Raw genomic sequence first — 12785 nt, forward strand, 5'->3', positions numbered from 1 at the left:
TTTGCCATTTTCCGCAAAAAAACATTTTTTGAAGGGGCTTATGTCCGCGTACCGTCTTCTAATGTTTTTTTCGTACTTTCTAGGAGTAAGGGGAAACTAAAAAAAAAATTCATATTTTAATTTTCGTCAAGGCGAAAGTTATGAATTTTTTTTGCAATTTTCCGGAAAAAAACAATTTTTGAAGGGGCTTATGTCCGCGTACCGTCTTCTAATGTTTTTTTCGTACTTTCTAGGATTAAGGGGAAGCTAAAAAAAAAATTCATATTTTAATTTTCGTCAAGGCGAAAGTTATGAATTTTTTTTGCAATTTTCCGGAAAAAAACATTTTTTGAAGGGGCTTATGTCCCAGTACCGTCTTCTAATGTTTTTTTCGTACTTTCTAGGAGTAAGGGGAAGCTAAAAAAAAAATTCATATTTTAATTTTCGTCAAGGCGAAAGTTATGAATTTTTTTTGCAATTTTCCGGAAAAAAACAATTTTTGAAGGGGCTTATGTCCGCGTACCGTCTTCTAATGTTTTTTTCGTACTTTCTAGGAGTAAGGGGAAGCTAAAAAAAATAATTCATATTTTAATTTTCGTCAAGGCGAAAGTTATAAATTTTTTTAGAATTTTTTTTGCCATTTTCCAGAAAAAAACATTTTTTGAAGGGGTTGATGTCCGCGTACCGTCTTCTATTGTTTTTGTCGTACTTTCTAGGAGTAAATGAAAGCTAAAACAAATTATTTTATGTTTTAGATTTCGTCAAGGCAAAAGTTATAAATTTTTTTAGAATTTTTTTTGCCATTTTCCGGAAAAAAACATTTTTTGAAAGGGTTGATGTCCGCGTACCGACTTCTTATATTTTTTTTGTACTTTGTAGAAGTAAGGGGAAGCTAAAAAAAATAATTCATATTTTAATTTTCGTCAAGGCGAAAGTTATAAATTTTTTTTGCAATTTTCCGGAAAAAAACATTTTTTGAAGGGGTTGATGTCCGCGTACCGTCTTCTAATGTTTTTTTCGTACTTTGTAGGAGTAAGTGGAAGCTAAAAAAAATTATTTTATGTTCAAGATTTCGTCAAGGCGAAAGTTATAAATTTTTTTAGAATTTTTTTTGCAATTTTCCGGAAAAAAACATTTTTTGAAGGGGTTGATGTCCGCGTACCGTCTTCTATTGTTTTTGTCGTACTTTCTAGGAGTAAATGAAAGCTAAAACAAATTATTTTATGTTTTAGATTTCGTCAAGGCGAAAGTTATAAATTTTTTTAGAATTTTTTTTGCCATTTTCCGGAAAAAAACATTTTTTGAAAGGGTTGATGTCCGCGTACCGACTTCTTATATTTTTTTTGTACTTTATAGAAGTAAGGGGAAGCTAAAAAAAATAATTCATATTTTAATTTTCGTCAAGGCGAAAGTTATGAATTTTTTTCGAATTTTTTTTGCAATTTTCCGGAAAAAAACATTTTTTGAAGGGGCTTATGTCCGCGTACCGTCTTCTAATGTTTTTTTCGTACTTTCTAGGAGTAAGGGGAAGCTAAAAAAAAATAATTCATATTTTAATTTTCGTCAAGGCGAAAGTTATGAATTTTTTTCGAATTTTTTTTGCAATTTTCCGGAAAAAAACATTTTTTGAAAGGGTTGATGTCCGCGTACAGTCTTCTAATGTTTTTTTCGTACTTTGTAGGAGTAAGTGGAAGCTAAAAAAAATTATTTTATGTTCAAGATTTCGTCAAGGCGAAAGTTATAAATTTTTTTCGAATTTTTTTTGCAATTTTCCGGAAAAAAACATTTTTTGAAGGGGTTGATGTCCGCGTACCGTCTTCGAATGTTTTTTTGTACTTTCTAGGAGTAAGGGGAAGCTAAAAAAAATTATTTTATGTTTTAGATTTCGTCAAGGCAAAAGTTATGAATTTTTTTTGAAATTTTCCGGATAAAAACTTTTTTTGATGGGGCTGATGTCCGCGTACCGTCTTCTAATGTTTTTTTCGTACTTTCTAGGAGTAAGGGGAAGCTAAAAAAAAATTCATATTTTAATTTTCGTCAAGGCGAAAGTTATGAATTTTTTTTTGCAATTTTCCGGAAAAAAACAATTTTTGAAGGGGCTTATGTCCGCGTACCGTCTTCTAATGTTTTTTTCGTACTTTCTAGGAGTAAGGGGAAGCTAAAAAAAAAATTCATATTTTAATTTTCGTCAAGGCGAAAGTTATGAATTTTTTTCGAATTTTTTTTGCCATTTTCCGGAAAAAAACAATTTTTGAAGGGGCTTATGTCCGCGTACCGTCTTCTAATGTTTTTGTCGTACTTTCTAGGAGTAAATGAAAGCTAAAAAAAATAATTCATATTTTAATTTTCGTCAAGGCGAACGTTATAAATTTTTTTAGAATTTTTTTTGCCATTTTCCAGAAAAAACATTTTTTGAAGGGGTTGATGTCCGCGTACCGTCTTCTATTGTTTTTGTCGTACTTTCTAGGAGTAAATGAAAGCTAAAACAAATTATTTTATGTTTTAGATTTTGTCAAGGCGAAAGTTATAAATTTTTTTAGAATTTTTTTTGCCATTTTCCGGAAAAAAACATTTTTTGAAAGGGTTGATGTCCGCGTACCGACTTCTTATATTTTTTTTGTACTTTATAGAAGTAAGGGGAAGCTAAAAAAAATAATTCATATTTTAATTTTCGTCAAGGCGAAAGTTATGAATTTTTTTCGAATTTTTTTTGCAATTTTCCGGAAAAAAACATTTTTTGAAAGGGTTGATGTCCGCGTACAGTCTTCTAATGTTTTTTTCGTACTTTGTAGGAGTAAGTGGAAGCTAAAAAAAATTATTTTATGTTCAAGATTTCGTCAAGGCGAAAGTTATAAATTTTTTTCGAATTTTTTTTGCAATTTTCCGGAAAAAAACATTTTTTGAAGGGGTTGATGTCCGCGTACCGTCTTCTAATGTTTTTTTCGTACTTTCTAGGAGTAAGGGGAAGCTAAAAAAAATTATTTTATGTTTTAGATTTCGTCAAGCCAAAGTTATGAATTTTTTTTGAAATTTTCCGGATAAAAACTTTTTTTGATGGGGCTGATGTCCGCGTACCGTCTTCTTATATTTTTTATGTACTTGTAGGAGTAAGGGAAAGCTAAAAAAAAATAATTCATATTTTAATTTTCGTCAAGGCGAAAGTTATGAATTTTTTTCGAATTTTTTTTGCCATTTTCCGGAAAAAAACAATTTTTGAAAGGGCTTATGTCCGCGTACCGTCTTCTAATTTTTTTTTCGTACTTTTTAGGAGTAAGGGGAAGCTAAAAAAAAAAATTCATATTTTAATTTTCGTCAAGGCGAAAGTTATGAATTTTTTTTGCAATTTTCCGGAAAAAAACATTTTTTGAAAGGGTTGATGTCCGCGTACCGTCTTCTAATGTTTTTTTCGTACTTTGTAGGAGTAAGTGGAAGCTAAAAAAAATTATTTTATGTTCAAGATTTCGTCAAGGCGAAAGTTATAAATTTTTTTCGAATTTTTTTTGCAATTTTCCGGAAAAAAACATTTTTTGAAGGGGTTGATGTCCGCGTACCGTCTTCGAATGTTTTTTTCGTACTTTGTAGGAGTAAGTGGAAGCTAAAAAAAATTATTTTATGTTCAAGATTTCGTCAATGCGAAAGTTATAAATTTTTTTCGAATTTTTTTTGCAATTTTCCGGAAAAAAACATTTTTTGAAGGGGTTGATGTCCGCGTACCGTCTTCTAATGTTTTTTTCGTACTTTCTAGGAGTAAGGGGAAGCTAAAAAAAATAATTCATATTTTAATTTTCGTCAAGGCGAAAGTTATGAATTTTTTTCGAATTTTTTTTGCAATTTTCCGGAAAAAAACATTTTTTGAAAGGGTTGATGTCCGCGTACCGTCTTCTAATGTTTTTTTCGTACTTTGTAGGAGTAAGTGGAAGCTAAAAAAAATTATTTTATGTTCAAGATTTCGTCAAGGCGAAAGTTATAAATTTTTTTCGAATTTTTTTTGCAATTTTCCGGAAAAAAACATTTTTTGAAGGGGTTGATGTCCGCGTACCGTCTTCTAATGTTTTTTTCGTACTTTCTAGGAGTAAGGGGAAGCTAAAAAAAATAATTCATATTTTAATTTTCGTCAAGGCGAAAGTTATGAATTTTTTTCGAATTTTTTTTGCAATTTTCCGGAAAAAAACATTTTTTGAAAGGGTTGATGTCCGCGTACCGTCTTCTAATGTTTTTTTCGTACTTTGTAGGGGTAAGTGGAAGCTAAAAAAAATTATTTTATGTTCAAGATTTCGTCAAGGCGAAAGTTATAAATTTTTTTCGAATTTTTTTTGCAATTTTCCGGAAAAAAACATTTTTTGAAGGGGTTGATGTCCGCGTACCGTCTTCTAATGTTTTTTTCGTACTTTCTAGGAGTAAGGGGAAGCTAAAAAAAATTATTTTATGTTTTAGATTTCGTCAAGGCAAAAGTTATGAATTTTTTTTGAAATTTTCCGGATAAAAACTTTTTTTGATGGGGTTGATGTCCGCGTACCGACTTCTTATATTTTTTTTGTACTTTATAGAAGTAAGGGGAAGCTAAAAAAAATAATTCATATTTTAATTTTCGTCCAGGCGAAAGTTATGAATTTTTTTCGAATTTTTTTTGCAATTTTCCGGAAAAAAACATTTTTTGAAGGGGCTTATGTCCGCTTACCGTCTTCTAATGTTTTTTTCGTACTTTTTAGGAGTGAGGGGAAGCTAAAAAAAATAATTGATATTTTAATTTTCGTCAAGGCGAAAGTTATGAATTTTTTTCGAATTTTTTTTGCAATTTTCCGGAAAAAAACATTTTTTGAAAGGGTTGATGTCCGCGTACCGTCTTCTAATGTTTTTTTCGTACTTTGTAGGAGTAAGTGGAAGCTAAAAAAAATTATTTTATGTTCAAGATTTCGTCAAGGCGAAAGTTATAAATTTTTTTCGAATTTTTTTTGCAATTTTCCGGAAAAAAACATTTTTTGAAGGGGTTGATGTCCGCGTACCGTCTTCTAATGTTTTTTCGTACTTTGTAGGAGTAAGTGGAAGCTAAAAAAAATTATTTTATGTTCAAGATTTCGTCAAGGCTAAAGTTATAAATTTTTTTAGAATTTTTTTTGCAATTTTCCGGAAAAAAACATTTTTTGAAAGGGTTGATGTCCGCGTACCGTCTTCTAATGTTTTTTTCGTACTTTGTAGGAGTAAGTGGAAGCTAAAAAAAATTATTTTATGTTCAAGATTTCGTCAAGGCGAAAGTTATAAATTTTTTTCGAATTTTTTTTGCAATTTTCCGGAAAAAAACATTTTTTGAAAGGGTTGATGTCCGCGTACAGTCTTCTAATGTTTTTTTCGTACTTTGTAGGAGTAAGTGGAAGCTAAAAAAAATTATTTTATGTTCAAGATTTCGTCAAGGCGAAAGTTATAAATTTTTTTCGAATTTTTTTTGCAATTTTCCGGAAAAAAACATTTTTTGAAGGGGTTGATGTCCGCGTACCGTCTTCGAATGTTTTTTTGTACTTTCTAGGAGTAAGGGGAAGCTAAAAAAAATTATTTTATGTTTTAGATTTCGTCAAGGCAAAAGTTATGAATTTTTTTTGAAATTTTCCGGATAAAAACTTTTTTTGATGGGGCTGATGTCCGCGTACCGTCTTCTAATGTTTTTTTCGTACTTTCTAGGAGTAAGGGGAAGCTAAAAAAAAATTCATATTTTAATTTTCGTCAAGGCGAAAGTTATGAATTTTTTTTGCAATTTTCCGGAAAAAAACAATTTTTGAAGGGGCTTATGTCCGCGTACCGTCTTCTAATGTTTTTTTCGTACTTTCTAGGAGTAAGGGGAAGCTAAAAAAAAAATTCATATTTTAATTTTCGTCAAGGCGAAAGTTATGAATTTTTTTCGAATTTTTTTTGCCATTTTCCGGAAAAAAACAATTTTTGAAGGGGCTTATGTCCGCGTACCGTCTTCTAATGTTTTTGTCGTACTTTCTAGGAGTAAATGAAAGCTAAAAAAAATAATTCATATTTTAATTTTCGTCAAGGCGAACGTTATAAATTTTTTTAGAATTTTTTTTGCCATTTTCCAGAAAAAACATTTTTTGAAGGGGTTGATGTCCGCGTACCGTCTTCTATTGTTTTTGTCGTACTTTCTAGGAGTAAATGAAAGCTAAAACAAATTATTTTATGTTTTAGATTTCGTCAAGGCGAAAGTTATAAATTTTTTTAGAATTTTTTTTGCCATTTTCCGGAAAAAAACATTTTTTGAAAGGGTTGATGTCCGCGTACCGACTTCTTATATTTTTTTTGTACTTTATAGAAGTAAGGGGAAGCTAAAAAAAATAATTCATATTTTAATTTTCGTCAAGGCGAAAGTTATAAATTTTTTTCGAATTTTTTTTGCAATTTTCCGGAAAAAAACATTTTTTGAAGGGGTTGATGTCCGCGTACCGTCTTCTAATGTTTTTTTCGTACTTTCTAGGAGTAAGGGGAAGCTAAAAAAAATTATTTTATGTTTTAGATTTCGTCAAGGCAAAAGTTATGAATTTTTTTTGAAATTTTCCGGATAAAAACTTTTTTTGATGGGGCTGATGTCCGCGTACCGTCTTCTTATATTTTTTATGTACTTGTAGGAGTAAGGGAAAGCTAAAAAAAAATAATTCATATTTTAATTTTCGTCAAGGCGAAAGTTATGAATTTTTTTCGAATTTTTTTTGCCATTTTCCGGAAAAAAACAATTTTTGAAAGGGCTTATGTCCGCGTACCGTCTTCTAATGTTTTTTTCGTACTTTCTAGGAGTAAGGGGAAGCTAAAAAAAAAAATTCATATTTTAATTTTCGTCAAGGCGAAAGTTATGAATTTTTTTTGCAATTTTCCGGAAAAAAACATTTTTTGAAAGGGTTGATGTCCGCGTACCGTCTTCTAATGTTTTTTTCGTACTTTGTAGGAGTAAGTGGAAGCTAAAAAAAATTATTTTATGTTCAAGATTTCGTCAAGGCGAAAGTTATAAATTTTTTTCGAATTTTTTTTGCAATTTTCCGGAAAAAAACATTTTTTGAAGGGGTTGATGTCCGCGTACCGTCTTCGAATGTTTTTTTCGTACTTTGTAGGAGTAAGTGGAAGCTAAAAAAAATTATTTTATGTTCAAGATTTCGTCAATGCGAAAGTTATAAATTTTTTTCGAATTTTTTTTGCAATTTTCCGGAAAAAAACATTTTTTGAAGGGGTTGATGTCCGCGTACCGTCTTCTAATGTTTTTTTCGTACTTTCTAGGAGTAAGGGGAAGCTAAAAAAAATAATTCATATTTTAATTTTCGTCAAGGCGAAAGTTATGAATTTTTTTCGAATTTTTTTTGCAATTTTCCGGAAAAAAACATTTTTTGAAAGGGTTGATGTCCGCGTACCGTCTTCTAATGTTTTTTTCGTACTTTGTAGGAGTAAGTGGAAGCTAAAAAAAATTATTTTATGTTCAAGATTTCGTCAAGGCGAAAGTTATAAATTTTTTTCGAATTTTTTTTGCAATTTTCCGGAAAAAAACATTTTTTGAAGGGGTTGATGTCCGCGTACCGTCTTCTAATGTTTTTTTCGTACTTTCTAGGAGTAAGGGGAAGCTAAAAAAAATAATTCATATTTTAATTTTCGTCAAGGCGAAAGTTATGAATTTTTTTCGAATTTTTTTTGCAATTTTCCGGAAAAAAACATTTTTTGAAAGGGTTGATGTCCGCGTACCGTCTTCTAATGTTTTTTTCGTACTTTGTAGGGGTAAGTGGAAGCTAAAAAAAATTATTTTATGTTCAAGATTTCGTCAAGGCGAAAGTTATAAATTTTTTTCGAATTTTTTTTGCAATTTTCCGGAAAAAAACATTTTTTGAAGGGGTTGATGTCCGCGTACCGTCTTCTAATGTTTTTTTCGTACTTTCTAGGAGTAAGGGGAAGCTAAAAAAAATTATTTTATGTTTTAGATTTCGTCAAGGCAAAAGTTATGAATTTTTTTTGAAATTTTCCGGATAAAAACTTTTTTTGATGGGGTTGATGTCCGCGTACCGACTTCTTATATTTTTTTTGTACTTTATAGAAGTAAGGGGAAGCTAAAAAAAATAATTCATATTTTAATTTTCGTCCAGGCGAAAGTTATGAATTTTTTTCGAATTTTTTTTGCAATTTTCCGGAAAAAAACATTTTTTGAAGGGGCTTATGTCCGCTTACCGTCTTCTAATGTTTTTTTCGTACTTTTTAGGAGTGAGGGGAAGCTAAAAAAAATAATTGATATTTTAATTTTCGTCAAGGCGAAAGTTATGAATTTTTTTCGAATTTTTTTTGCAATTTTCCGGAAAAAAACATTTTTTGAAAGGGTTGATGTCCGCGTACCGTCTTCTAATGTTTTTTTCGTACTTTGTAGGAGTAAGTGGAAGCTAAAAAAAATTATTTTATGTTCAAGATTTCGTCAAGGCGAAAGTTATAAATTTTTTTCGAATTTTTTTTGCAATTTTCCGGAAAAAAACATTTTTTGAAGGGGTTGATGTCCGCGTACCGTCTTCTAATGTTTTTTCGTACTTTGTAGGAGTAAGTGGAAGCTAAAAAAAATTATTTTATGTTCAAGATTTCGTCAAGGCGAAAGTTATAAATTTTTTTCGAATTTTTTTTGCAATTTTCCGGAAAAAAACATTTTTTGAAGGGGTTGATGTCCGCGTACCGTCTTCGAATGTTTTTTTCGTACTTTGTAGGAGTAAGTGGAAGCTAAAAAAAATTATTTTATGTTCAAGATTTCATCAAGGCGAAAGTTATAAATTTTTTTCGAATTTTTTTTGCAATTTTCTGGAAAAAAACATTTTTTGAAGGGGTTGATGTCCGCGTACCGTCTTCGAATGTTTTTTCGTACTTTCTAGGAGTAAGGGGAAGCTAAAAAAAATTATTTTATGTTTTAGATTTCGTCAAGGCAAAAGTTATGAATTTTTTTTGAAATTTTCCGGATAAAAACGTTTTTTTGATGGGGCTGATGTCCGCGTACCGTCTTCTTATATTTTTTATGTACTTGTAGGAGTAAGGGGAAGCTAAAAAAAAATAATTCATATTTTAATTTTCGTCAAGGCGAAAGTTATAAATTTTTTTCGAATTTTTTTTGCAATTTTCCGGAAAAAAACATTTTTTGAAGGGGTTGATGTCCGCGTACCGTCTTCTAATGTTTTTTTCGTACTTTGTAGGAGTAAGTGGAAGCTAAAAAAAATTATTTTATGTTCAAGATTTCGTCAAGGCTAAAGTTATAAATTTTTTTAGAATTTTTTTTGCAATTTTCCGGAAAAAAACATGTTTTGAAGGGGTTGATGTCCGCGTACCGTCTTCTAATGTTTTTTTCGTACTTTCTAGGAGTAAGGGGAAGCTAAAAAAAATTATTTTATGTTTTAGATTTCGTCAAGGCAAAAGTTATGAATTTTTTTTGAAATTTTCCGGATAAAAACTTTTTTTGATGGGGTTGATGTCCGCGTACCGACTTCTTATATTTTTTTTGTACTTTATAGAAGTAAGGGGAAGCTAAAAAAAATAATTCATATTTTAATTTTCGTCCAGGCGAAAGTTATGAATTTTTTTCGAAATTTTTTTGCCATTTTCCGGAAAAAAACATTTTTTGAAGGGGTTGATGTCCGCGTACCGTCTTCTAATGTTTTTTTCGTACTTTCTAGGAGTAAGGGGAAGCTGAAAAAAAATAATTCATATTTTAATTTTCGTCAAGGCGAAAGTTATGAATTTTTTTCGAATTTTTTTTGCAATTTTCCGGAAAAAAACACTTTTTGAGTTGTCGTATTTTTTATATTTTTGAAATTCTCAAATTTAGTTTATTTTGTATGACAGAAGATTATTTTTGTTTTTTTATTATTATTATAATTATTATTATTATTATTATTATTTTTGTTAATCATATATTTCTGTTCAGTGTTTGATGACGTGGTTTGAATGTTTTTGAATTTAATTCTTTTGTTTTCAAATTATAACCTAAGGATTTGCGTAACTTGCGCAAGTACTGTCAAACTGTTTGATGTTTCATTCATTTGTTTAAAAGTTCTTACCAACATAAATTTTTTCAAAAATTAACTTGAAGTTGATAACTGGGTGCCAGTTTCAGTTTCATGCAAAAATTTATAAATTAGTAAAAATCGCAAAAATACACCTAATTATTTTTTATTTATTTAATTTGAAAATGTCTTTTGAATTTTTTTGGGCATTTTTATTAATTTTTATTTATTTTAATATTATTTGAAAATTCGAGACGAAAATTCGAAAAGCTACAAAATTAATTTAATTTATAGACTTTAATTAGAATTTATTTTTAGTTGAATTTTGTATTTTTTATTTTATTGAATTATTATTATTATTATTATTATTATTATTATTATTATTATTATTATTATTATTATTATTATTATTATTTAACAGAAATTTCGTTTTACAGAATATTTAAGAGCAAAAATTCAAAAATTTGACCATTCACAATTTTCGAGGCATTTATAATTTTCATTTGTTTTTAAAATTCAATTTTTAAATTTACGATCAAATTTTTTTATAGTAATAAAAATAATAATAAAAAAATTATTATTATATAATAATAAAATGCTTGGTCTGTCCTTCTGTCCTAACTTGAAATTGGCCTTTTCTGATTTCACGTGTTTTTTTAAATAGTAATCTTATGACGTGTCAAATTTTTGACAATTCTTTTTCTCATTTTTGCCAAAGTTGTATAATTGTGTTTCCAAATTTAGGAATAAGTTTCTTTAAAATTCCAAATTCGAAAATTCAATTCACGAAGCTGAAGTACACAACGTTTACCAACGAAATTTTTTTTAAACTTGTATATTGATTCAAAAATTGTATACAAATACAAAAAATTTATGATGAGAAAAAAGATGCGCCAGGAAATTTTGTACAAGATAGTAATTTGAAAAAAAATTAATTTTTAAAAATTAATTTTTAAGTTACCAGGGGCCAACGAATATCTATTAAATATTAATTATAAAAACACAAGCCTCGAATCAACTTAAAGACACAAAAAAGTCGTTTTAGTCGATTTATATTCCAAAAAAAAGTGAATTTGTTTTTTATTTTAACAAAAATATTTTACAGATTTTTAAATAAAAAAATTTTTTTTTAATAATAATCCTTTTCGCAGGGATAAAGTTGAAATTTTTAGAAATAATTAAATTTCAAAAGATATTATTAATTTTCAAACAATTATTAAATTTTACAGAACTAAAAATAATTTATCAAACAATTTTTGGAAAACATTTTTTAAATTTAATTGAATTTTTTCAATGATTAAAAATTGAGATTTTTGAAATTAATTGAAACTTTAAGTGTTTTGTAATTAAAATTTTAGATGATTTCACTAAAAATTTATTAGAAAATGCGGACAAAATATAATAATTTGAAAATCATTTTTAATTGAAAAATGGTTTCAGATAGTTGAATTTTCAAAGAATATTATTAAAATAGTTAAAAATAATTGAATTTGAGTTATAATTGAAATTATTAAATTTAAAAAAAAAAAATTTCGATGGAAAATTATAGAAATAATTAAATTTTAGATGCTTTTAAATTCAAATTATTGACAATTCAATTAATTTTGAATTGAAATTTTTCAGAATATTGAAATTTAATTTTGATTTTAAATTTGGAAAATAATTGAATTGCAGTTCATTTTGAATTGAAAATTTTGGGAAATAATTGAATTTTAATTGAAATTTTGGTTAATAATTGAATTTAAGTTTATTTTTGATTGAAAATTTGGATAATTAATTTTCAATAAAAATTTTAGAAAATAATTGAATTTTATTTGATTTTGGATTGAAAAATTTGAAAATAATTGAATTGTCGTTGAATTTGAATTGTGTTTTTTGAATATAATTGAATTTTATTTTATTTGAAATTAACAAAAATAATTGAAGTATTTATTTAAAAATTGTAGACAGAAATTGAAATTAAAATTTTTTTTTCATTGCAAATTGCTTTCAGATAATTGAATTTCCGAAGAATATTATAAAAATCATTCAAAATAATTGAATTTCATGAGAGAGAGAGAGAGTTATAATTGAAATTATTAAATTTTGAAAACAAATTTAAGATGAAAATTTTTTTGAAATAATTAAATTTTAAAAGTTTATAAATGGAAATTTTTTGAGAAAATAATTAAATTTCAAGTGATTTTGAATTGAAATTTTTTTGGTAATTTTATTTGCTAATTTTTTTTTTTTAATTATAAACAATTATTAAATTTCATAAAAAAATAATTGAATTTCAATTGAAATTTTGGAAAAGAATTGAATTTTACTTGATTTTAAATTGAAATTTTTGAAAAATAATTGAATTTTAATTAATTCAGAATTAAAAATTTTTAAAATAATTGAATTTTAATTAATTTGGGAATTTTAAATTTCGGAAAATAATTTAATTTTAATTGATTTTGAATTGTAATTTTGGAGATTAATTGAATTTTAGTTGATTTTGGATTGAAATTTGGGAAAATAATTGAATTTTGTTTGATTTTGGATTAAAAAATTTGAAAATAATTGAATTGTCGTTGAATTTGAATTGTATTTTTTGAAAATAATTGAATTTTATTTTATTTGAAATTAACAAAAATAATTGAAGTATTTATTTAAAAATTGTAAACAGAAATTGAAATTAAATTTTTTTTTCATTGCAAATTGCTTTCAGATAGTTGAATTTTCAAAGAATATTATTAAAATAGTTGAAAATAATTGAATTTCCTTAGAGTTATAATTGAAATTATTAAATTTCAAAAAAAAAAATTTTTGATGGAAAATTTTAGA

At 27.2% G+C, this 12785-nt stretch overlaps 1 protein-coding gene across 3 annotated transcripts in view; it reads left to right on the plus strand.

Moving 5' to 3' along the window:
- Positions 1-12785, plus strand: part of LOC127281026 (phytanoyl-CoA dioxygenase, peroxisomal-like) — a 62031-nt gene that overhangs the window by 43879 nt on the left and 5367 nt on the right. The gene's annotated exons all lie outside the window — the stretch shown is intronic.

The sequence above is a fragment of the Leptopilina boulardi genome, unplaced genomic scaffold, assembly GCF_019393585.1.
Source record: "Leptopilina boulardi isolate dan_hultmark-lab unplaced genomic scaffold, ZJU_Lbou_2.1 LbouV2_260, whole genome shotgun sequence".
In the NCBI taxonomy this organism is placed as follows: Eukaryota; Metazoa; Arthropoda; class Insecta; order Hymenoptera; family Figitidae; genus Leptopilina; species Leptopilina boulardi.